Source organism: Lepidochelys kempii, chromosome 3 (assembly GCF_965140265.1).
Source record: "Lepidochelys kempii isolate rLepKem1 chromosome 3, rLepKem1.hap2, whole genome shotgun sequence".
NCBI classification, from domain to species: domain Eukaryota; kingdom Metazoa; phylum Chordata; order Testudines; family Cheloniidae; genus Lepidochelys; species Lepidochelys kempii.
In genome coordinates this window covers 30,219,265-30,244,120 of record NC_133258.1, presented here as the reverse complement: position 1 = coordinate 30,244,120, position 24,856 = coordinate 30,219,265, and the positions used below count along the sequence as shown (strand labels likewise).

Sequence of the window (24,856 nt, the reverse complement as noted above, 5' to 3'; positions counted from 1 at the left end):
AGTTGGGCTGCATAGAGAAGAAACAGAGCTTAACTCATGTTAATTTCTGTTGGCAAGAGGTAATTTTAACTTATCTCCAGTCATGTTGACTGTATTAATGAAGTAACATGCTGCATTGGGTGTCTATGCAATAGGTTCTGTCACTGTAGGATTTCAGGTTTCAGAGTAACAGCCGTGTTAGTCTGTATTCGCAAAAAGAAAAGGAGGACTTGTGGCACCTTAGAGACTAACCAATTTATTAGAGCATAAGCTTTCGTGAGCTTTCAGTTTGCAGAGCTGTTAGTTTTAACCTTAATGAGCGTAAAATGTTTTAAATATCTGAAATTCCAATTGCTACAATAACGTGCTGCCATTCTGAAGTTGAACAAATGTATAAGCGTATTTTATCTTCACTTTGCCAGTCTATTGCTGAACAAAAGCTTTCACAAGCTTGTGGTTGTGTGATAGCACTATAAACCAACACATTGTCTCCCAGCCAATATGTCTTCTGCCTGTTGTCGTCTTCTGCTTCACAGTATAATAGCAAAGTATCTGTATATTCGTAAACAAAATATTGAAGTCAAGTATCTGCCTGCCTCCTGAATTTACAGCTGAAAGAATAAATGCTGAAATGATTCTTCTGGAAATCTTGTGTGTCTCTGGGAGTTCAGTATTCCATTACTTTTTAACCAGGAGATTTTGTTGGTTCAAATATACAATAAAAGTGCATTCCTTTGTGCTTGAGTACTTCAGTGATGCTATAAGGTACAAGTTTGAGGCTGAATTGATTTTAACAATCTGAAATGTGCTGTAATTCCCTTGGAGTGCACTGGCTGAGGTATGCCATTGCTATTAAAGTGTTATTTATAACTCATAAGGTGACTAGTAAGACCTATGTGTTTTTTTTTTTTTTTTAAAGCATCTGAATTACAAACATGGAAGAAACCACAAATGCTACTCTCTCTCTCCCCCCATCCCCCCCAATATACACAGCTCTTCCTTGTCCTTTTTGTGTCTGATCCGTTCATGATCAAGCAGGAACCAAGTAGTTCAATTAATTCTTACTACTAGTTCACATTAGACAAAGTGTGCTTCGCTCTGAATCAGACACATTTTTGGATGATCAAACTTCCTGAGAGAGGCAGTCTACTTGAAAACTAGTCAACACAGAAACATGAAGTAAGGGCTTGGGTACACTTGTGAGTTACAGCGCAATAAAGGAGCCCCGGGCACACCAGCTCACTACCTGCCCACACTGGCAAGTCATGTAGAAGCGGTCTGACTCTATGGCTACAGCGCTGCTGGTACTCCACCTCAGTGAGTGGAATAACGTTTGCTGCGCTCCTCCTGGAGCGCCAGGGTGAACGAGGTGTTGCTTTACTGCACTCTGATCAGCCTCCAGAAATGTCCCATAATCCGCTTAAGTCAAGTGGCCACTCTTGTCATTGCTGTGAAATTGGCTGCAGGAATGCGGAAATGCCCTTTCAAAGCTCCATGTTGGGGAAGCGGGCTGTTGATCAGCTCCTAGAAAAAGCAAACATTTACTGTTTGCTTTGAGTGAGTGAGAGAGAGGTAGGGGGAGAGGGGTCTGAACTTACAAGACAGCATGCTGACACAGTCTTAGCACCCCAAAAACCCACTCTTCCCCCCCATACACACAACACTCTCCCTGTCACACTCCACCCCACCCCAATTTGAAAAGAACGTTGCAGTCACTTGCATGCTGGGATAGGTGCCCATAATGCAGCGCTCCCAGTGCTGCTGCAAATGTGGTCACGCCAGTGCGCTGTCAGCTGTCAATGTGGACAGACTGCAGTGCTTTCCCTACTGCGCTCTGCGAAGGCTGGTTTCACTCACAGCGCTCTACATCTGCAAGTGTAGCCATGCCCTTAATGTAGCCTGAGCTACTACACTTGCCTTTAAGGCCCTCTGCAGGTTTTACAAAAGCATTTTTTAAAAAGAGGGTTTTCTTGCCCCTGTTGCAGCATATTCGTACAGACAGCAGAGCAAATTGACTGACTGCCCTGGTGTAGTCACGTAACTGAATGGGCATGCAGTAAACAAACCAGGAAAAAATAGTTTTCTCTAATATTTCAGTGATAGTAATATGGACATCTTCAGAAAGAAGACTTTAAAATTGATGGTGTCCCTTTTAAGTATCCCGTAATGTTGTTAGAAAACATTTAGATGGTGCATTTATATGGAGACTTTGAGGGAGGTTGAATATTAGAAGTATGAAGTGAGCTTGACAGTGTGAGATGACCTGACAAATTTGCCATTTTTAAGGGCTAAAGGTCATGAAGTTGGTTGAGAAGTCAGACTGATTTTTGTTGTTTTGGACCATGTTTCTGTTGTAACAAATTAACTAGTGTACTGATCATCTTGTAAAGGTGTTTGTTTTACTTTCCCAGGCACAAGCATGTGGGTGTATGCAATCTACTACCCGAAAAGAAAGCAAGGAACGCTTTATTGTGAATGTCTTTGTGTGTTTAGTTCTAGTGATTAAGTTGTAGGCTGTTGTAATTTATTGAAAACACAAACATTACTCTTGACAGAGATTGATGGTGTAGGTCAGGCTTGAGTTAAGGAAATGTATCTTGTTGTTGGCTGGAAGTTGACAAGTGTCTTGTGCTAAGTCATTATAGAACTGGCAGTGGTGTGGGTGGCAGGGAGAAAAAAGAATGCCTTCTGGGGGCACAAAGCCAAGTCTGTGTGGGTGTATTATGAGCCTTCCTTTCCGTGTTTTTAATTCGCCTCAACACTGAGCAGACGAGCACATCGGTACAGAATGGACGCCTTTGTTGCTCTGTAGTTTCAAGATTTTTTTCAGTTCTGTAAAGTGTATTGTGAATGGAATTCCTCTACTCTTGGCTCTGTGCCCATTGTGTAGGGGGAGGAAAGCTTGTAGTTGTATTGCCGATTGTCTGATCCTGGCTCGGAGGGCGTCACTTGCTTTCTCCTGTTTTGATTGGGTGTTCAGCAGTAAATAATCTTTCCCAAAACTTACTGCATTGCATTTCTTAGAACAAAAGTCATCTGATGGTGTGGCAAAATGATCTGTTTTTAAAAGGTTAGAGCATGACTTATGAAACTTGAGTGTTTGGTAGGTTTTTATGTGTGGGTTTATAACCACTAGCACTTACTTAATTATTAAACTATTGTAGAATTTAGAAAAGGGTCCAATTGTGATTTATTAATATTTTAATTAAGGGAAATAGCAATATCTGTAATGTGTATTAGATTATATTGCAAAAACTTGTCTTTTCACTGAGAGAGGATTCCTTAGCAGCAGTGAACTTTGGTGTGAATTCTAGAAGGTGGAGAGGAAGGGGGAGGAGAAATGAGATAAGCATGGAAATAGGTTTAATAGATAGTAGAATGCAATTGGTGATTAGACACCAATTGGTTGGTGGTTTTTTTTTCTCTTTTGGGTTGGGATTTATTGCACTTATTGTATGTCCCTAAGGGCTTTCTTAGAAACTAATGATCTTTGTGCAATAGATGGCACAGAAAGTACTCGGATTGAACCCAGTTTTTCTCTCTCCTTCCTCTTCCCCCCCCCCCAGGATAACCATAACAACGTAACATAAAATGAGTGTTTCAAATGCAGATATTTTCTAAATTGCTGCCTTGTGATTAATCTCTGTAATACAGTCAGAACCTTTTAAGTGAACATTTTAACACATGCCAGTGCTAAGGATGCTGATGTTTCCTACCCATCCTTGTGGGATGCTTTTATTGGTGCCACTGGCAGTAAAGCACAGTAAGTATGAGTAAATGATTCAGCTTTTCATTGATGGGACCTTAAAATCTCTCTGCAGACACCAAGAGATCTGATATCCACACTGCAGGGATTATAGTGGCATATCTATTCTTCCATTGATCTGTTTGCGTCTAGACCCAGGATTAGCTGGGCATAGCTATGGCACTTACACCCCTGAGCAGTGTAACTATATTGACCTAACTTTTAAGTGTAGACCAGGCCTAATTCTCCTTTGACTTACATAGATGTAAATTGCGAGTAACTCCACTGAAGTCAATTAAGGGCTTGTCTACACTACAGCTGGGATCGACACTGCAGCAATCGATCCACAGGGAGTCAGTTTAATGGGCCTAGTGAAGACCCGCTAAATCGACCGCTGATGACTCCGATAATCCACCAGATTGAGAAGAGGAAGGGGAGTCGACGGGAGAGCATCTCCCGTTGACACAGCGTAGTGTGGACCCTGCAGTAAGTAGATCTAAGCTACATCCATTTGAGTTATGCTATTCTCATAACTCAAATTATGTAGCTTAAATCAACTTTCCCCTTTAGTGTAGACAAGGCTACAGACTAGGGACTGAATGGCTAGGCAGCAGTTCTGCAGAAAAGGACCTAGGGGTTACAGCGGACGAGAAGCTGGATATGAGGCAACAAGGGCACGCTGTTGACAAGAAGGCCAATGGCATTTTGGGCTGTATAAGTAGGGCCATTGCCAGCAGATCGAGGGACGTGATTGTTCCTCTCTATTCGACATTGGTGAGGCCTCATCTGGCGTACTGTGTCCAGTTTTGGGCCCCACACTACAAGAAGGATGTGGAAAAATTGGAGAGAGTCCAGCGAAGGGCAACAAAAATGATTAGGGGGCTGGAGCACATGACTTATGAGGAGAGGCTGAGGGAACTGGGATTGTTTAGTCTGCAGAAGAGAAGAATGAGGGGGGATTTGATAACTGCATTCAACTACCTGAAAGGGGGTTCCAAAAAGGATGACTCTAGACTGTTCTCAGTGGTAGCAGATGGCAGAGCAAGGAGTAATGGTCTCAAGTTGCAGTGGGGGAAGTTTCGATTGGATATTAGGAAAAACTTTTTCACTAGGAGGGTGGTGAAATACTGGAATGGGTTACCTAGGGAGGTGGTAGAAACTCCTTCCTTAGAAGTTTTTAAGGTCAGGTTTGACAAAGTCCTGGCTGGGGTGCTTTAGTTGGAGATTGTCCTGCTTTGAGCAGGTGGTTGGACTAGATGGCCTCCTGAGGTCCCTTCCAACCCTGATATTCTATGATTCTAAGGCCTGAGGTACACTTATGCAGTTGAGAGGAGTATTATGCCTAAGGTGTGTTTTTTGTTTTTTTTTTAAATTTAAAGTGTCTGGATTGCCTTTAGGAAATTGATTTCCACTGAAGTGCTTGGTAGGTGGATTTTTGTTGTTTTTGCAGGAGATTAGGGATGTGTTTTGTTTTTTTTCTCCCTAGGATGAAAAACTAAATAGACTATAGGAGTTTCACCTCTTTTCCCCCACCTCCCTTCGAAACACAAGCATGAAGAATCCTGTTAACCACAGCGTCAAACAGCTTCTCGATAAGGCAAGTCCTAGGCCGGTTGGTGTTTTTCAAATCTGTGTAAAACTTTGCTGACTTAGGGTACATCTTCACTACCCACCGGCTCGGCTGGTAGTGATCGATCTATTGGGGATCGACGCCTGTACTCCACCTCGGCAGGAGCCGCCACCAGTTGTCACGCTGCCATGAGGACGGCCAGGTAACTCGAACTAAGATACTTCGACTTCAGCTATGTGAACCCCCCCCCCCCCCCCAGTGTAGCCCAGGCCTTAGGGTCTAATCCTGTTTCATTCGGAGTTGATGGGCCCGAAAGAGAATAGGAGCAAGTCTTTAGAGCTACCTGTTGACTTTACTATGACGCAAGAAGATTTGTAATTCACAGATCTTTGTTTTCTGCACTCAGATCTGATCTTTGAAACATGCATTGTGAGTGAGAGAAAATAGTGCTCCTTCTGGAGAATGTTGGTTTATGTTACAGTGTTGTAAATTTCAGCCTTTTTTTAGAGATTAGTCTTAATTACTAAGGGACGTTTTTCCTCTCAGACTATACACTAAATGAGAGCAAACTGTTCTTAGCATATTAAAGAAAAGTATGTAATTTAGACTCCTTTCCATTAGGATATAATCTTTACTTTACTTTCCCAATGCTGCATATTCTCCTTAAATGAGGCCCTGATTCTGCAGTCTGATCTGTACGGGCAGAAGAACCCCTGTGCTCCTGTGGAGCCCAGTTGACTTCAGTGGGACTATTCATTAGGAGTAAGGGTCTGCCTTCATAGATCAGATTGCAGAATCAACTCATTGCTATTCACAGAGTGAACTTCATTGCAAAGCTCTGCCTTTGTCACTGAAAACTGATTCCCAAGTTTCTCTTTGTCCCTGAGCAGCCGCGAGAGGGGGTTTGCATGGAAGCAGATTGACTGGGACTCAGGCCTGGCAAGGTAGAAATGATGCTTGTTGGTCAAGGGAATGCTCTAAAAGAGCAGGCTGAAGGAGCACCTACACCAGTCATGGAGGATATACATCCATCTTTTGTCAAAGTGGTTTGTCTCCTGGGAGTTTTATTGCATCCATGCTCTTCCTGCCCTCCAGCAGCAGTGGCTGCAACTGTTCCTCACTGGTCGACTTTGACTTTCATCTGTGCCTGTGTTCCCTCCAGGCTGGGCGAGTATGGCATGTATTGCTTAGGTTTATCCTTTTAACATCCAGGTGGGTCCTGTGTTGGTCCGAAGGCACTTTCTCACTTTGAGTGAGACCGGCTGCTGTGAGCTCATCACACAAGTGCCCACTACTCAGTCAGACCTTTGCACTGATGCACAGCTGGGGACAGTTCATGGTGCTAGTGATTATCTTTAGAAGTCTGAATGATCTAGGTGCTGATCCTCAGAGAGACCATCTCTCATCCTCACTGGTTATAGATCACTGAGATCACTTTCATTCATAGGATTGAACACTCTGGCTAGCAGCATAACACCTTCAGTTGAGGATTTCTTAGCATGGGAATTTGCTCACCCATAGTAGCATGCCAGAGCCTGAGTCTGGGGAGCTTCAAAGCCTGTTATGGGGTCCATTTATTTTGTTCTGTGTTTGGGTGATTTAGCTGAGATTTAGCGTTGTTTCCATTTTTGTTTTTTGCTTGTATTTAGTTGCTTGGTGCCTGGTCTGTTGTTGGGTCTTCTAAGATTAGCTAGTTGCAGTTCTAGCTTCCTGCCTTGTGATGGGGAGAGGCTATTAATAACGGAAGTCCTTACCTGCCATACATATAAGGGCTATAAAAGGAATAGCATTTCCTGAGCAAACTTAAAATTCTTCTTCCTTCCTAGATATTACTGTGCATGTATGAAAGCCCCAGATTATTTAATATCAATATTGCGGTAGCTACTAGGAGCCAGCCAGGTGAGTGCCCCAAAAATGTGAGCCAGGGTGGTTTTTAAAATATTACAAGGCATATAGCTGTGCATTTCACTCATGGGTTTCTCTATTCCGTTTGTCCACTTAAACCCTGATCTTGCAAACACTTGATAATCCAATTGAAATAGTGGGAATACTCTTGTTCTTAAAATTAAGCATGTGCTTAAGTGTTGGCAGGATAGGGCATCATAGCTTATAAGGTCCATGTTTTCTTGTATGCTAGTACTATACCCTGCAAAATGCCCCCAACCCTATATTGATTGAGGCCTCTGGGTGTTATAATATACATATTAAATGATAAATAGTTGACAGCAAGCACCGGTGCGTCCAGGTTAAAGACGACAAGAGGCTGTGTTGACCATGGTACAAGAAAAACAATGCTTTCAGCAACATATAGGATGTCATGATACAGAATTTCTAGGATTAAGGCAGCCTCCTTCTATCCCCTTCCACTCTTTGTCCCCATGACTGCTGCATCTAAGAGTAAGCCTACACCAAGCAGCAGGTGTAAATTCCAGCTCTGTGCTTTCTCTGATCGAGCTAGCGTGCTAAAAGTAGAAGCATAGCTGTGACAGCATGAGTGGTAGGAGGGGCTAGCTGCTCAAAGTATGTACCTGGGGTCTCAGCTGGGATCTAACTCAAGACAACTAGCCCTGCCCACTGCCGGTGCTGCCATGGCTGTGCTTCTGTTTTTAGCTCTCATTGGACTAGCACAGATGCGTCTCCTCGAGCTGGAATTTACACCTGGCTCTGGTGTAGACGTACCCTTAAGGTTCAAGACAGCAGGCTCTGTGTTTGAGCTTCAGGGGAGGTGGTGTTGCAGTATGAGAGTAGGGTTGCCACCTTTCTAATTGCTGGTAACCGGATCCCCCAAGGTTCCACCCCGTCGCTTGCTTGATCATCTCAAGGAACCTGCTTGAAGGTAGGAGGCATCCCCTGCTGAGCAGGGACTGATGTGGGTTCGTGACCCGGTGCCTGGCCCAGCCCTGTGGTAACTGGACTTTTGGTTTTGGTGCCATTTAGGGTAGCCAGGTCCCCTTTTTGACTGGACTTTCTAGTTGAAAACTGGGCATCTGGCACCCCTAAATGGCTCCCGGACATAAAAGCCAAAAACCAGACCTTCCAAGTAAAGCCTGGACAGATGGCAACCTTTATATGAGAGGCAACAGGTTAAGGGTCCTAAATAGAAGGGTGGGAATTCTGTAGAGGGGTCAGATTAGTCTACTTCACACACTTGGCGCTCTACTAGATAAGAGTGATGAAGGCATCCTTGCTCCTTCCCCAGCTGGTCCAGTGGTGTTTCCTCTCCCTTAGTTCCTTGCCTTGCCCACAGACCATAAGTCAGAGAAGGAAGCTTGCACAGGGAGGAGTGGGGTGATGGGAAGGGACAGCTGTTGCAACTGCCAGAAGAGGAGCAAGTACAGCCGATGCCACTTCTGCTCGTCAGAGGGCTGGTGGCTGAGCAGCAGCCTAATCCCAACATCCTCTTTCTTCCCTCAGATTCATATTCTTTCCTCATCCCAGGCTGTTGGACCCTCTTGCCCCCAACATCTGTTCAGACTGTCTTGACTCCCCAAATCAGTCACCGATGCCCTTTATCAACCTCTTATGCTGTGATCTCAGAGACAGAGATTGAGAGGGAAGTTGCTTTAATCTTAAATGTGCATGTAAACAGGACCCCGTGTGCGTGCTCTGCAGGATCATGGAACAGCATTCTGTGGCATGAGCTCCTAAATTCCACAATGTTTGTTCTTCACAAAATATCCCACATTCCCATTCCTCCCAAGCCTCCGCACAAACAAAGGAGTGGCTTCCCACCGAAAATGCTCAATGATGTAAAATTCATGTCTCTTTATTTTTAACTTATGCATGCAATATATAACCATTTTTTGCTGTTCCCTAGGTAGCTTGGTTTGTAGGCTTTGTTATCTAGTCACCCAAGTCAAACCTCTTTCTCCACCTCACCCCCATTTATGCTGAGGAACTGGGAGCTTGTAGCTAGCTTCAGTGTCTCATCTCCCTAGCTCCCCAGGCCAGTAGTGCTGTTCTCCAGGCAGCTCAGCTTGCCAGTTTGCACATCTGGCTCCTCCCTGTTCCCTGGCTGCAAACTGGACTCCAGCTGTGGTTCCCCAAATCCCTGCTGCCTGATTCCATGGAACAATGCAAAGAGTGTGCATGGTACTCCAATGAATTACTTCTTGTGGGGTGTGCAGGAAGCAAGAGGCAGCTGCAGGCAGGTCCCAAGAGGGGAGAGCTGTTGTGAAATAGCAAAATTCCACAGTTAAGAAGCTGAGATTCATGGCATCTTGGGGGGGAAAACTTTATTTTCCATGGTTATGAAATTGCAGAGTCAATTGCAAACTTTTCTTTAAAATTCCAGTTTAAGAGCAGGCAGACACAAGTACATCAAGTACTTGTCCATTTTCAAGATCTTCTCTGCAACCATAAACGTTAGAATCCTAATTCTTTATTATTATTTTAAGATGCGATTCTGTGTCAAGTGACTAATTATGTGGCAAATTCCATGGCTGGGAAATCCACTGGGCTGTTTTTATGGCCCCTCCATATATAGGGCAGCATGGGCATGAGGGCAAAGTTAAGGTTTTTCGATGTACTTAACTCTGCAATCCCATATATTACACTTTTTTTGTAATATGTCAAAAGTTCAAGCTCTTCAAACTATTGTGTGTTCTATTATGTTTGTTTATTGATGCATATTTACAACCTTAACTCCAGTCTAACAAAGGACTTGTTTTTTCCTGTGGATGTATTTGATGAATTGTACTGCAGTTAATGCAACCCCTGCCCTCTCAGAAAAAGCCTTTATAGTGCGTCCAAACACATAGTGTATAGCTTTAATTGCTAGCATCCTGTGCAGCAGGGAAGCGCAACAGAAAGAGGCTGAAAAGAGGAAGAGAAGGATAAACTTCCTGAACAATGAACGTGTAATGATATAATTGTGTTAATCTTATTGGAAAGAGTTTATCATTAAAAGAGGAAATGCAGTAAATATAACTGGCACTGTTCCATCCCATACCGCCTTTCTCTCTTTTTACTCTAACCCAATAGTTTGTGCCCAGTCAGGCCAAACAATATGTGGCATTTGTCAATCGCCTCTTCAGTTCAGGAAGGAAAAAAATTAATTTCATATGACTATTATCTCATGATGACACTTGAAGGCCTGCAAAATTAGATTTAATATGCTTGGTCATAGTGGAGAATTAGACTTTCCATGCTTCTTTCTTTCTCTTGTAAACAGGGTCTTGTGGGTCTCATACAGTATGTGATCTTATTGCTTAAATGTTGGGATTAATCACATAACCTCAAATTACCATTTTTTTGGCAGTAGATAAGTAAAGTTAGCTCAGCAAATTTTTAACAGGGTAATTAACAATCGGAACAACTTACTGAGGGTTGTGTGGTTTCTCCATCACTGGCAATTATTTTAAAATCACAATTGCAAGTTTATCTAAAAGATGTGCTCTAGTTCAATCAGGAATAAATTAAGGAAAGTCCTGTGGTGTGTGTTATACAGGTCAGACTCACTAGATGGTCACAATGGTCCCTCCTGGCCTTATCTACGAATATTGGCTTAGCACTTCTTTACTGATGTTGTACTGAGGAAGTCGTCTTACCCATAGTTTAAATTACTTAAATTTGTACTGCAGCTTAACGTGATCTGTTGTTGTTTTCTATAGAACCCAAGATCATGCTGGATGTTTACAAGGTCCTTGCTTGTGTAAAATGGGCTGGAAGTTTCATATATACAATAGGAACTAAATTGGTCACCGAAGATGCCTAGACAGCAAGCTTCTGCAAAATGGGACATTGTAGTGCATTTGTCCTCAGTGAGAAATTATTGACCAATTTATAAAAAGCATCCATTTAGGAAGAAGTAGTCAAGTACCTAATATAACATAAAAGTGCAATTCAGCCTTGCTGTAAGAGGGCCAAAACTCCATTAAAGTCAATAGTTGCATCTGCATGCACCAAAATGAATCTGGCCCAGATTAGGCCCTTCTGTAGAAGTCTTGCATATTTTTATTTTCTTGTGAATTTGGCAAGGATAATTGATTTTTGTTTTGTTTGTATTGTGGTAGTGCATTAAGGTAGTGTCAGTCAAGGCTCCATTGCACTAGACAGACTTCTGACAGTTTTTATAGTGTGTCTGTTAAGCCCTTGAGGAAAAAATGTCCAATAAATAAACAGACTTTTGATAATGCTGTGAATCTGGCTGTTTGGAGATGAACAGTAACTATTCATCTTGAGTGTTGTCATCCACGATTTAGATTCAGGCTTGTCAGATGTACATAAACTATAAAAAAATATTTCTGTATCCTAAACAAAACAGACATAAAACACACACGGGTACAATGTACCATGTCAATGTATCTTGGAGTAGTTCTTTAAAATTCCAGTTTAAGAGCAGGTGGTATATTAGATGACCTAATAGATACTGTCTGACTAGTACGATCCTGTATCTGTCTGTGGAATGGATGAAGGAAGAGGCTTCTGCCCATGCAGTAATATATAAAAGTGCAACAACACATTAAATCATTAGGCATTGTCAATTTAAAAAAATAAAAAGGCAGAGGAGTAAGATCCCAACTTCCTTACGTAGAGAAGGATCTAAAAGGGGAAGCTGTGTTTTGAGAGCTTGTGTAAGCGCCCAGTGAATAGCATATAGTAGCATATTTTCAGGATCTTCTAGTTTGTAGTTTGCTGCCCCTGGCTTGTTTCACGTTTTGCTTACTGGAGCGACACCTTACAGTGCCAAAATCTTTTTCTTTTTCTTAAATTGCTTTTGCTGGTGATTTAGCATTATGCTTTCTTTCTCTAGCTTTCCACTTGCAGGGAGATGAGCCTGTCTGCGTTCAGCTTCACCGCTGCAGATTAAACTTCTCAAATGCTATCAGTTTTGCTTAGCAAGCAGGTGGCGGGTGTGACGATGCTCCCCATAAGACTTTATGGAAATATGCTTATGAATGTATATATGACATAACTAGAATGTTTGTTTGTTTTATGCTACATATGCCATGTAACGTATCTCTGTAAAGGTTATGATCTACTGAATCTGTTAGTCCTAGTTGTATGCATGTGTCATTTTTGTATTCAGAGTTATGAATATTGGCTATGTACTGGCTTGAATTTTAAGTAGCCTTTGTAAAGCATTTGTTCAGCTTCTTGAGAAAAGAGTGTGCAAATTAAATACCCAGTCAAGAAGTACTTCAGGGACAATGGATCTTGGAATGCTCCAATCCACATAAGAAGTCTACCTGAGGATGTTCAAGGTAGCATGTGACCCATGGCTGCTACCTGTAAAAAACTGAGTCATGCATGGACATGTGACTTGCCCATGTGATTCCGAAACTCCATCTTGGAGCTGGACTTTACATAGGAGAGAGGAGGGGATTTCCACCCAGAAGAGAGTCTATTTAAGCCCATGGGAGACCCCTCCATTTTGTCTTCAGCTGGCTACGGAGATATCCTTGGAGGTGGAGAGGCTATCTGAAAGGAACAAAGGACAGTAACTACAGGGGGTGTGAGTGATTGCTGGTCCCAGACTAGAAGGAGACTAATCTGTAAAAGAAAGCTTACTGGAATTCCTCCTCTAAGGGTGAGGTTTTTACCTGTATTTAGTTTTATTACTGTACTAGACTTAGACTTGTGTGTTTTATTTTATTTTGCTTGGTAATTCATTTTCTGTCTGTAACTACTTGGAACCACTTGAATCCTACTTTCTGTATTTAATAAAATCACTTTTTACTTATTAACCTAGAGTATGTATTAATACCTGGGGGCGCAAACAGCTGTGCATATCTCTCTATCAGTGTTATAGAGGATGAACAATTTATGAGTTTATCCTGTATAAGCTTTATACAGGATAAAATGCATTTATTTAAGTTTAGACCCCATTGGAAGTTGAGCATCTAAGTGTCAAAGACAGGAACACTTCCTAAGTTGCTTTCAGTTAGTCTGAAGCTTTGGGGCATGTGGCTCAGACCCTGGGTCTGTGTTGGAGCAGACTGGCATGTCTGGCTCAGCAAGACAGGGTACTGGAGTCCCAAGCTGTCAGGGAAAGCAGGGGAAGTAGCAGTCTTGGCATATTTGGTGGCCAAAGGGGTTTCTGTGATCTCACCCGTCACAGCGGGTGCCTGTAATACACTTCATGTTGCAAAGGTTAATGATGGAATGCTTTGTATGCAGATGACAGAAGGAGAAAAACTGAAGATGAGGAATTGGCCATTGATGGACACATCTGTGTTCTGACTGAAAACACAGACTATTCTAAAGCATGAGAAAACAAAGTAGCATGGGAATCCGTCCATTTATTCAGCGGGTGTAAGTGGTCTTCCAAATTAACCACCAAAATCTGTAAGGAATGTCTTGGATCCATCTCCATAGCTAATGCCTAATATCATTGGTGTTCTGCAACTCACTGAATTGGTGTTTTCCCTCATGCTTTGTCTATCTTCCGGATAGCTCTTACATGACCCAGTGGTTAGGCTATTAGCCTGGGACTCAACGGGACCAGGATTCAGTTGCTTGCTTCACCACAGACTTCCTGTGTGATCTTGGGCAAGTCACTTGGTGTCTCTGTGCCTCAGTTCCAGGTCTGTAAAGTGGGGTAATAGTACCTTCCAAGGGAGCTGAGCAGATAAATACACTAGGAAGACTCAGATGCTCAGATACTATGGTAATCAGGGCCTCAATAAATAGAAAATGTGGCATGTTACTGTCCAGACCGGAGGAAGGAAGGATTAATGGCTCCTGCTGCTCAACCCCTCCATGTAGTACTGACTCCGCTGCATGCGTGCATGGCGGGGGGGGGGGGGGAGGCTGTGGAGTATTAACTGCTCTTTATGACATTATCATTGGGGTTTATCATTATCATTATCATTATGACATTGGGGTAGAGCACATTTCTGAATGGAAATGGACTTGGGGTGAAAGCTCTTGAGCGGGGTAGGGCAAACTGGCCACAACTTATCGCTTCTCCCTCTTTCCCACTCCCACCCCCCTAAATTGGTAGAACTTGTGGGGGGAAAAACCCTGAGTGGCTTCTCAGCTCCTCTGGAGCTTTACATGTAGGGTTAGCATGTCAGCATTTATTGCAGGGAGCATGAATCTCTTTACCGGCTGCTTGATGCTGACCTTGTGAATTACACCTCACATGGGCTCACATGGCCCTATTGCCCAATAGGCCCATGATAGATTGTGGATGTAGCAATTTTAAGGGCACTCTTTTAAAGAGGAGAGTTGGGGGAAATGTCGTGAGGGGAAGTTGGGCCAGCAGAGGGATCTAGAGGAGCAGGTGACTGGCTAGCATGTATTGAACAGATGCAGTGTGTCGTCTGGCCTAGGGGACGAGTGTGAGTATAGTGTAAATGCTTGGATAGCAGTGTGCACAGGAGTGGAGTACTGGAAGGAGAGAGAGGCGCTAGAGGAGCTGTAGAACTGGCCAAGGAAAGTGCCATGTTAAAAAAGAAAAGGTGATCACATGGTAGGAGAGTTGCAGCTCTTTGATATCTGGAGTGTTCCTGACATGACCACAAAAATAGAGAAGGGAGTACCTCGTTCTCAGGGCTTAGAGTACTTGTTTGCATTCAAGAAGAGCAACATGTGGGATGCCAGCAGATCCCAATCAAAATAAGAACTGTAAGTGAGCAAGCTTTGCTAGATGAGAACATAGACACAGCCTCTGCTTTATAATGTCTGAAGGAAGCTTGCTGGCATGTACAGCACTTTTGAAAGAAGATGAGCTAGTGAGAAACTTGACTGTAAAGGTAGCGTTAATAACCGTACTGATTTGCCCTAATGCTGTTTGACTGTTAAAGCTGAACTTTCAAGACATGAGTAAGTGTCTTCTTAATGCCTACTACTCCTATTGATTTGAGAATATTCTCAGCAAAGGGAAAATGAATAAACATTGGAGCAGTGCAGGGTGAAGCAGTAGCTGTTAATGAGGAAAAAAGAGCTAAGTACATTTCAAGCTCCATCATTTTGAGAGGCGTGTTCTATAAGAATAATAGCCATGAATAGAAATGAAGAAACATGGATGGAACAGCTTCAGAGTACATAATAAAATGCTGCAGGTAACAGCAGTGAGTGAGTACAATCTCTCGCAAATCCTAGTACCTTAAAAGGGATGCTTAACCCCTTATATAGAAACAACAGAATTGAAGCACAAATATACATTGTGCTTAACCCTGGCTGTGTTGAAAACCCCATGTGGCTGTTATGGAGTGTTCAGGGTTATGGGTGGTACATACGAAAACTCAGTTCAAATCAGGTCCATATTCAGGACACTCCTTCCCCAAAGTCAGGGTTGTCTGTATAACTTACAAGCAGTAGGCTAGCAACTTCTGCTCCAGTTTCCTTCTGATAGTTGGCTCTCACTGAGGATAAAAGCCTGCTATTTCTTTATGGTTAAAGGAGTTACTCTTTCAGCTCAAGTGGTAGGGACTTGGACTTTTAATGCTGAAGACCTTGGATTCTGTGTGTTAGATAGAATTACTAGTTAACAGGCATTTTAGAATTTAAAGGGATCATTTGGATATGTTCAGGTTGAGTAATGTGTGTGACTTGAGATGCAGTGGTTGCATTCATCCAGCCCTATATAGCAAAGTGTGATAGGAGCTACATCAAGGGGTCATTCATAATGTACTGCCTTCTTTCCTTTGGTCTGTCAAAACAGCCTCTTAATAGGTATAACACTAAAAATGATTTTGTAGAACCATCAGATTGGTAACTTGTAATCTACCATTTGCCTTGATACTAGTATCTAATCCAACAACAACCCTTTCTTGTCCAGCCTCCAAAAATTGATTTATCATCCTTTAATTCTGCCTTGTAATTAAATTTCTGCCATAAGCTGGTTCTGCTAATTCAGTTATACCTCCCTTTTCATTGACAATAGATTTAATGGTTCATGCTAAATATACAGACTAACTTCATAGAATCTCAGGGTTGGAAGGGACCCCTGAAGGTCATCTAGTCCAACCCCCTGCTCGAAGCAGGACCAATTCCCAGTTAAATCATCCCAGCCAGGGCTTTGTCAAGCCTGACCTTAAAAACCTCTAAGGAAGGAGATTCTACCACCTCCCTAGGTAACGCATTCCAGTGTTTCACCACCCTCTTAATGAAAAAGTTTTTCCTAATATCCAATCTAAACCTCCCCCACTACAACTTGAGACCATTACTCCTCGTTCTGTCATCTGCTACCATTGAGAACAGTCTAGAGCCATCCTCTTTGGAACCCCCTTTCAGGTAGTTGAAAGCAGTTATCAAATCCCCCCTCATTCTTCTCTTCTGCAGGCTAAACAATCCCAGCTCCCTCAGCCTCTCCTCATAAGTCATGTGTTCCAGACCCCTAATCGTTTTTGTTGCCCTTCACTGGACTCTCTCCAATTTCTCCACATCCTTCTTGTAGTGTGGGGCCCAAAACTGGACACAGTACTCCAGATGAGGCCTCACCAATGTCAAATAGAGGGGAAGGATCACATCCCTCGATCTGCTCGCTATGCCCCTACTTATACATCCCAAAATGCCATTGGCCTTCTTGGCAACAAGGGCACACTGCTGACTCATATCCAGCTTCTCGTCCACTGTCACCCCTAGGTCCTTTTCCGCAGAACTGCTGCCTAGCCATTCGGTCCCTAGTCTGTAGCTGTGCATTAGGTTCTTCCGTCCTAAGTGCAGGACCCTGCACTTATCCTTATTGAACCTCATCAGATTTCTTTTGGCCCAATCCTCCAATTTGTCTAGGCCCTTCTGTATCCTATCCCTCCCCTCCAGCGTATCTACCACTCCTCCCAGTTTAGTATCATCCGCAAATTTGCTGAGAGTGCAATCCACACCATCCTCCAGATCATTTATGAAGATATTGAACAAAACCGGCCCCAGGACCGACCCTTGGGGCACTCCACTTGATACTGGCTGCCAACTAGACATGGAGCCATTGATCACTACCCGTTGAGCCCAACAATCTAGCCAGCTTTCTACCCACCTTATAGTGCATTCATCCAGCCCATACTTCCTTAACTTGCTGACAAGAATACTGTGGGAGACCGTGTCAAAAGCTTTGCTAAAGTCAAGAAACAATACATCCACTGCTTTCCCTTCATCCACAGAACCAGTAATCTCATCATAAAAGGCGATTAGATTAGTCAGGCATGACCTTCCCTTGGTGAATCCATGCCGGCTGTTCCTGATCACTTTCCTCTCATGCAAGTGCTTCAGGATTGATTCTTTGAGGACCTGCTCCATGATTTTTCCAGAGACTGAGGTGAGGCTGACTGGCCTGTAGTTCCCAGGATCCTCCTTCTTCCCTTTTTTAAAGATTGGCACTACATTAGCCTTTTTCCAGTCATCCGGGACTTCCCCGGTTCGCCACGAGTTTTCAAAGATAATGGCCAATGGCTCTGCAATCACAGCCGCCAATTCCTTTAGCACTCTCGGATGCAACTCGTCCGGCCCCATGGACTTGTGCACGTCCAGCTTTTCTAAATAGTCCCTAACCACCTCTATCTCCACAGAGGGCTGGCCATCTCTTCCCCATTTTGTGATGCCCAGCGCAGCAGTCTAGGAGCTGACCTTGTTAGTGAAAACAGAGGCAAAAAAAGCATTTAGTACATTAGCTTTTTCCACATCCTCTGTCACTAGGTTGCCTCCCTCATTCAGTAAGGGGCCCACACTTTCCTTGGCTTTCTTCTTGTTGCCAACATACCTGAAGAAACCCTTCTTTGTTACTCTTAACATCTCTGGCTAGCTGCAGCTCCAGGTGCGATTTGGCCCTCCTGATATCATTCCTACATGCCCGAGCAATATTTTTATACTCTCCCTAGTCATATGTCCAACCTTCCACTTCTTGTAAGCTTTTTTATGTTTAAGATCCGCTAGGATTTCACCATTAAGCCAAGCTGGTCGCCTGCCATATTTACTATTCTTTCAACTCATTGGGATGGTTTGTCCCTGTAACCTCAACAGGGATTCCTTGAAATACAGCCAGCTCTCCTGGACTCCTTTCCCCTTCAAGTTAGTCCCCCAGGGGATCCTGGCCGTCCGTTCCCTGAGGGAGTCGGGCTAAACTAGGCTTTTTAGGATTGGAATCAGGACTTCTGATTTTAGGAAACAATATCCAGTACTTCTCCTGAAGACCCTTTTAAAATGAAGAAGAAATACACACGCACCCCATATATTTAAATGATTGTGTGTATTCTAATCCAGAAGGTGGACATAGCTTTTAATTCAAAGTTGCTAATTAAGTGGTCAAATACAGTATTCTGTAACTTACGCTATTACAGTAAGTGGGGGAGGAAGGATAGTTCTATGGCAAAAGCACATGACTAAGAGTCAGATGAGCTGTTTTGGTTTCCTCCTCTACCACTGACTTTGGGTCTTTGGGAAGGTAATTTAAGGCCTGATTTAACTCCCACTTGAAGTCATTCTATTGAGTTTAGTGGGGGCTTTATTTGATTTATAAACTCACCTGGCCCTCTGACTGAAAAATGGAAATAAATACTTGCTGCCACAGGGGTGGTGAGGCTAAATTAATTATCTGAGGGTTTTATTCTGCCACCCCTCATTGTAGTATCTGAGCACCTTCTATGTAAAATCTATAGTAATAGCAAAGTTCCTAGTGGACTTCCTGGAATCTTTTAATACTACTTTTTCTGGGTAAAAAAACTCTGTATTAATGTTTGTAAAGAGCTTTAGGATCCTTGCCTGGCAGGCTCTGCAGAGATACAAACTAATAGTAGTCTCTGTTCTGTTGAAGTAAGATAACGGATTGTAAGAGAAGCCATTTCTAACCTTCTTTTATAATGTCATTAATGGCTCCAGAAAACGAAACTGGTGTCCGTGTAGTTTGGTTGCCTTTCTTTTACTCCTAGATCTGGACAAATAATATTTGGAGGTTCAAGACCGATGCTTGCATGTTGGGATTTTTCTTTGAGCTAAAATTGACTCGTTCTTTCTGAAGAACGTATAACAGCATCAAGCAGGGAGGATGGTACAAGTGGACTTCGAAGGCCAGTAGAATTGATTTTTCATGCACAATAAGAGAAATTTACATACTGATCAATTCCCTAGCAGTTTTCTGTATTTCAGGACAAATAGAACGTACGTTTAGGTTGTAAAATTTAATAGATGTATGCCGGGGTGAGGAACCTTTTTTTCCGTCGGGGCCACTGACCCACAGAAAACATCAGTTGTGGGCCAGACAGCCCTGCAGGGGGGCGGCAGCTCAGGGTTTCCCCTAGGCTACAGGGTGGGACCATAAATGAGCGGGTCAGTGCGTGAGGGGGCTCTAGGCTGGGGCTAAGGGGTTTGGAGTGAGGGAGCAGGCTCAGGGCTAGGGCAGGGGCTTGGGCTGTGGGAGGAGGTGCGGGGTGTGGGCTCTGGGAGGGAGGTTGGGCGCGGAAGGGAGTTCCGACCTCTGTGGGGTCTGGAAGGGAGTTAGGATGTGGGAGGGGTTTGGACCTGAGGCAGGGGGTTTGGGGTTCAGGCTCCGGCTGGGCGGCGCTTACCTCAGGTGGCTCCTGGTCGGTGGCGCAGCGGGGCTAAGACAGGCTACCTGCCTGCCAGGGCTCTGCGCTGCTCCCAGAAGCAGCCTCCATGTCCCACCCCTAGGCGGAGAGACTGGGGGCTCTGCTTGGTGCGCACTGCCTATGCCTGCAGGCACCGCCCCTACAGTTCCCATTGGCCACGGTTCCTGGCCAGTGGGAGCTGCAGAGCCGACACTGGGGGCGGGGGTAGCACGCAAAGCTTCCCTGATGGCCTCTCTGCCCAGGGACCGCAGGCACATGCTAATTGCTTCTGGGAGCTGCGCTGAGCTGACCAAACTTTAACAGCCTGGCAACCCCAGCTTTCCCCCGCAGCAGGGTGAGCTGGCGCTCATGGCTCCAGTCCCGCGGGGGGTGTGCCGAGGCTAAGGGTTTCTGGCCCGTGGTGCTGAGACTTGTTGCAGGCCTGCTGAAATGAAGCAGCGGGACAAATCCGGCCCGCGGGCTGTAGGTTCCCCCACCCCCACTGTATGCATTTGGAATGACTACTGAATAACACTCACAGAATTTTCACACTAAGGGCTAGATATTGATCTCTGTTACATGTGTGCAGCCCTGTTGACCTAAGAGATTTGCACAGGGGGGCCAAAAACAAGATTTGTCCCAAAGACTGAGACTTAGGGGAAAACTCTAGGTCAAGTATGTATGTCTTATGCTTTTTCTTTCAGGCAAGTGAATGCATCTAAATTGCTCTGAAGAGATTCAAGATAAGAGGTAAGGGTGATTTTCTCCCCCTTTTCTGCCCCATTCAAAGCACCTAGTGATCTGAAAGAACAGAAAATGTAAGCCTCAAAACTTGGCTTGCAGCAAGTATTAATCCTCTGCATTGAGCAAAATTTGGGGTGACACTTATAGACAGGATGCCATTAATTGTTGACCTGAAGAACAAGTCTGGTCTTTTTACATCAATGTTACAAACTTTTATCTTCACACCAGAATGAATTTCCTGAGAATTCAGTAATTAAGTTTTATCTTTTTAAGCTAATATATCTCCAGTGGGGGAAATTTGTACAAATTAGATTTTATTCAGATCTAATAGTCTATGCTGCCCCATGAGGCCAAAGTCCTCCTTTCCATTTCAAAGGACGACTTCCTTGAGAACATAACTAACCTATTTAAATTGAATAGAATGGAATTTTAAAGTTTGGAATAACTCACTCTTGCCTCTGACTAATGTGACTTGTGTCTTCATAGTATACTCATGTATGCCGTACATCTCTGTGTAGTTAAAATTAGGTAAACGAAACATTAAAATAGTCAGCAAATGTGAAAAGGTAAGGTTCCTACAGAAATGTTAATGTGGCCACATTATGCACATGCAGAGCCAGCTCTTAAACTGATGTGAATCAGTTTAGCTACCAGTTGTGGATCTGGTCAGTAGTATTCTCTGTTACTGTTTCTGAATAAATGTGTAGTTGTTGCTACTGCATTTCGTCTTTCAATGCTAAGTTTTTCCCAATAAGGTTAACACAATTATATCATTACACATTAATTGCTCAGGAAGTTTATCCTTGCGTTTCATTTCCCCAGTGCACAGGATACAAGCTATTAAAGTGATCGTGTGTTCAGATAGATTAAAACACTTGGGAAATTCAACCTTAGTTAATTACTGGACTACCTCCCCTTCTGTAAAATAAATATATATTTTTATTTTACAGAAGATCCCAGTGTATTTCACGAGTGTCCACGCACAGCACAACTGAAATGCAGCAACCTCTTTTGCACAGCATGCTGCACAATATTCTGTGTGTCCATGTTGGATGGGATGAATTTCTGCCAAGAACCTGTACTCTTACTAAAGAGCCATTACATTTGTCCATGCAGAACAGACAGGACATCAATTAAGTTCTTTCACAAAGACCTCCACACATAATGCATGACACCCTAATTTTCTACATAGGACAAAAGATTGAGTCAAGCCTGCTAGGATTTGAACTTGTGGCTTAAGTCTAAGTAGACATCTCCGATGGCTAACACCTTTACGGATATGTGTGTAGTTAAAGCAGCAAACCCCTCTTCTCCCAACTCCCCGATGTGGGCACAGTTATGTCAATATAGAAGTGCTTATACCAATATAGCTTATTCTGGTTCAGGAAATGTAGTACCAGTATAAAGCACTTTTTATACTGTGTGCATCCTAGGGCTTTTACTGCACTAACTATATCAGCAAAAAGTCACACCTCTCACTGACATAATTACACTGGTACAGCTTTCAGTGTAGACCAGCCCATGGGCTCCGAAGTCACTGAGGTGCTTTAGAAAATGTTAATTTTTCCTGTCTTTTATATAGGATTTTCACAAGCTACAGGATTTTGGAAAAACATGGCAGGTGAAATATATTGTAACCCCCTGAAAGTTTGTGGGGCACTCAGAGGCATATGTAGTACCTGAAATTACTTTATTCGATTTGGAAAAAAAGTTCAAATTTTGTGTTGGTGGTTTCGTAGAGGAATAGTAACTCTCCACATTGCACACTTCAATGTATATGTTGTATAGCCTAAACAGTAATATATTAAGATGTATGTTTGAATAGGAAAAACATTATGGTCCCAATTCAGGGAAGTACTTAGTCATGTGCTTATGTGCTTTCCAGATTGGGTGCTATGGTATAGGCCCTGATTGAACAATCTACTTAACCATATGCCTGACTTTAAGCAAATGAGTAGTCCCACTGGGACTCTTTATGCACTTAAAGTTAGTCATGTGGTTAAAATGTGTGCTGAATTGGGGCCTACGTGAGCAGAACAGCTCAATTAACATTGGTATAGGAACCTTTCCTTCTGTATTTCTTGACTTCTATTGTGCAGTGTTAATAGTCTTGCATTTATACAGCTTTGTATTAGAATTTTACTGATGAGCTCTCTGTGTCAAGTTTGATTAACGAAGCTCTACCTTTGTGTATTTTTTTCAGAATAGAATAAAATTCATCTGCATTCTGCTATCTGTAACCTTACAGTTTGGTTTGACATACCAGTAAATCTCCAGTTAATAAGTACTGAATTAATGCATTCCAAATGATGCATTTGTGATCTTGCACATTGAAGTTTTTTAATCCCTGCTTTAAACTCTTTCCAATTTCAATTTTGTTTTGGCGAATAGATTTCGGAATAAAACTGGCAGTTTTAGAATTGTAATTTAATTGGCATTTATGGGGTGAACAATCTGTCATTACATTATGCTGCACGTGCTCTTATAGGGTTTTCACAAGATTTAATTGTGTTGTGCAAGAAGCTTAATGATTACATGATACACCTCCAGAAATGTATTTGTGATGCTCGAAACATGACACACTGAATGTTTTAAAATTGGGCCCTTCTGGTTTAATTTATTGTTTTTAGAATCTATTTTTCCATGTGACTTGATGTTTCACAGAGGCACGATATCAGGTATAAACAGGAATGCAATGAGACTCCGTGATGTGCCTTGTCTGTATTTACTCTGTGTGTGTGTGTGTGTGTGTGTGTGTGTGTGTGTAAGTAAGTAAGATATGATGGCTTATTTTGGTGTAATAATGTTTGCATGTCATTCATGCAAATGTCTCACAATGCACAGACATTGCAATGGTCGCTAGATATGATGGGGATCTGGGGCGGGGGGTTAATAGACTAGGAGATGCATAGGGTACTGGTAACCACCAGTGTGGGGAACCAACAGCTGCTGTTGGTAGTGTTGATGAGGGGAGTATCAAGCTGGTGTTTTTTGTTTTGTTTAGGATTGGTGAGCTGCATAGCTGGTCAGAAGCAGCAGCAGAGGGTCAACCTCCAACAGAGTAGATTGGGTTGGGGTCTGAGAGGAGGCAGCAAGTGAAGGTATTGGGAGAATGAGATCAGATATAGTATAGATTGAGGGGCATAGGAGCCACGAAGGGTTTTGAAATCCAGGAGACAGAATTTGGGAGGTTTCTTTGGATGAGGTTTGGGGAAAGCAGTCTTGTGTATTCTTGGTGGTGAGCATATTTGCAGCATTAGTCTGAATAGACTGGGGACTTGGTGAGAGTGATTCTCAGAGGTGATAGAGGAGGGAATTGCTATAATCTGCATGAATGAGTGGCTGAGAGAGGGTAGGTGCGCGAGGCAGTGGTGTGTGTACACCGTTGTGGAGCTGGTAATGGCCAGATCTAGTACTGTGAGATCTGAAGGACAAAACACTGCAAACATCACCGAAAGCAAATTTTTCTTCTGGCAGGTAAACGGGCTGCTTGGCTTAACCAGTCTTTTTCCAGTTCCAGAGTGTATGGAGAAAGATCTCTGGTTCAGCACTGAAACCTACAACCAGAACTAGCAAGTTCTTGAATTCAGAATGATAGAACTAGAAGTCAAAAAGTGCTTGCAGAATCCAGAGCAAGAGAGATTTATCCTGGCAATAAACTGACTTTCCTAAACACTTTAATCAAAAACTGAGCTGTCCTTATCTTAAAGGGATAGTAAAGATGCCCCTATATCTGGAAAATTGTACCAAATGGAAGAGTGTATGAGGTATTAGGTTGACTTCTTACCCATGAAATATCACAGGACTGACAGTGATAGTAATGGAAATAAAACTCTTTATCTACAGCCCAGGAAGGTAGGTTACAGTGACCAGGTACCCTGGTTGTACTGGAATTATCTCGAATTGCAATCAGTGCTCCTGAGTCTGGGTTTTTGGGGAAGTTGTGTGGAAGTTTTTTGCACCCCAGCACCCAGTTTAATTAAAAACTGCCCATTGCCCATACAACTACTCCTACTGGATAGCCCCTCCTAGATTAAGTCTTTTTACCCATCTTCTCCTGGCCGGCAGTACAACTTGTTCCCCCTCTCCGCACAGCTCTATTCTTTCTCTCCCTCTGCTCACTGGCACACTGTAGCTATATATTCCTCTAGTGTAATGGAATCCAAAAGGAGGAGGCAGCAGAAAAGCAAATAATTTGGACTCTGATAAAGCATAAATTGGCGGAAGAGGTGGGACCTGTAGGAAGGGGAGTGCCATTTAATCTTCCCAGTAGTTGCATGTCCCTGAGTGTTCCTAGACCCTAACATGCCTGTCTAGCAGTCCAAACCCTCCGGAGAGTCTCTGAACTCTCATTCCCTACAAACATCACTCCCT

The 24,856-nt window shown here is 43.2% G+C and overlaps 1 protein-coding gene across 2 annotated transcripts in view; it reads left to right on the top strand.

Annotated features, from left to right (window-relative positions):
* The window catches only part of HPCAL1 (hippocalcin like 1), a 106,268-nt gene that overhangs the window by 3,407 nt on the left and 78,005 nt on the right, over nucleotides 1-24,856 (top strand). Inside the window, exon 2 of one of the 2 annotated variants that reach the window (XM_073336026.1) lies at nucleotides 20,443-20,488. The exons of the other annotated variant lie outside the window; for it this stretch is intronic. The gene's annotated coding sequence lies outside the window, so the exon portion shown is untranslated. The remainder of the gene's footprint in view (nucleotides 1-20,442; nucleotides 20,489-24,856) is intronic. 2 annotated transcript variants of the gene reach the window in all.